The following is a 1,952-nucleotide window of genomic DNA, read 5'->3' on the forward strand; positions in this document are numbered from 1 at the left end:
GATGGAAATGGATTGTATGTTAGAAGTGTTCTTGTTTTGTCAATGCAGAAATGTATATATATAGGAAAGATTGTGATCAAACAAGACTCATTATTTTAGTTCAATTATTTCGAGATTCAATCGAATGGTTACATTGACTAGAATTATTTTGTCTCGTGACGTGACACGTTTACATGTTAACGTCGTGACAATTTGACTCCCTTATTCCAGCTTGTGACCCCTTTTATTTTCTTGACTTGGCTTGCGTGGTAGACTTAGTCGCTCAACTTGTTTTCTTGCAAGTTGCAACAGTTTCTTTTTTTTTTTTTTTTTTTTTGTAAAAAAACAACAATTTCTCTTTTCAGTTCTCAAATCTGTAAAAATTCCTAAGTCCTCATTTAAACAACAACATCTAATCTAGTATTAAAATAGAAATACACATTAATTAAGACTAATCTTTAAACTTGCACAATATTTACACAAAATACCACTAAAAATTAAATGCACCTATCTTTAAATAATGTTTGCCTTTTCCAAGTAGTAAATAATTGTGTACCCTAAATAATTTCCTAAAATAATTACAACTAACAATAAACATTAATGTAAAGAATAATTTTCCTTTCCCACAAATAATTTTTCCTCCAATATCGACACCAAAGCATATTTTGAAAATATCAAAAAATGATTCAAAATATACATTAATTCAAAATTTGATTTTTACTAAAATATTTTCCAATAACCGTTATAATTTTTTCAATATATATAAGAAAAATACAATAAAAAGTCCAATTTTAAACACCAACTTAAATCTCTTAAGTTTTAAAATATAAGATATGTGATTATTTATATGATGGTACGTATAATATACTATTAATTATACAATTACTTATATGATGGTATGTATAAAATACGATTAATTATACGATGACCATATATGATATTCTCTCCATTTCATTAGGTTAGATGTTTTAGAAAAAAACAAATTATTTCACAAAGATAGACTTTTTGTACTTTCTATGAAAAAAATATGAATTTCAAGAAAATTAATTGACTTTATTAAACTACTATAGATTAAAAATTATTAAAAATTAAAAATTACAGAAAATGATACATTATTATAGTGATTTAATGTGTTTTTAATACATGTGAAAACACTAAAAATCTATTTTTATGAAACGGAAAAGTATACAATAATGAAATGAAAAACAGATAGTAACGTATTGTTGAAAAAATACATCCGCGCGTACCAAATTCTAGTTAATTATTTAAAACACGCACCTACATATACATATCTAAATCGCGGTTAGCTTCTTGACTTTGAAGAAGAAGATTCAGCTCACCATCAGTGCAAATTCAACCTTTAATCATGAGCTTAGTTGACTTTTCAAAAACCCTACGGTCCCTACCTAAATTAATCATAAAGCCATCTGTGTTAAAAAAAAATCATAAAGCCATCATTGATCAAAATGATGTTTCTTCAATAGTTTTTTCGTAAGATTTAATATCAACCAGCAAAGAAAATAGTCAAGGCACCAAGAATAAAGGTGGCTTTTAAAACTTTCTTTTGTCAAATTTTTTTTTTTTTATAATCTATACTCAATCATTTAAAAACCTTTGTAACAAAAACATGTGTATGAGTTTTTTTTGTAAATTTTTGGTAATTTCAGTTATATTTGATGAAATAGTACTTTAAAATATTTTCTAAATATTATTGAAATTTATTAGAGAAAATATTGAACACATAAAGAAAATTGTTATACGAAGAGCTTAGAATATTTGAATTAATGGCACTATATACTCATTATGTAACGACCCGCTCCCCAGTGTCTGATACGTGGTTCAAAGTCCACAGTCTATTCCTTTAGACCCGGCCCGGTCCAGCACCATGTGGTGCCTAAGCCAAAAAATTTTATATCCATCAATAAAATACATAGCCTATAAAATGTAAGAAAGACGATCGAAGCCACCACCTC

The sequence above is a fragment of the Brassica napus genome, chromosome C7 (assembly GCF_020379485.1).
Source record: "Brassica napus cultivar Da-Ae chromosome C7, Da-Ae, whole genome shotgun sequence".
Classification (NCBI taxonomy): domain Eukaryota; kingdom Viridiplantae; phylum Streptophyta; class Magnoliopsida; order Brassicales; family Brassicaceae; genus Brassica; species Brassica napus.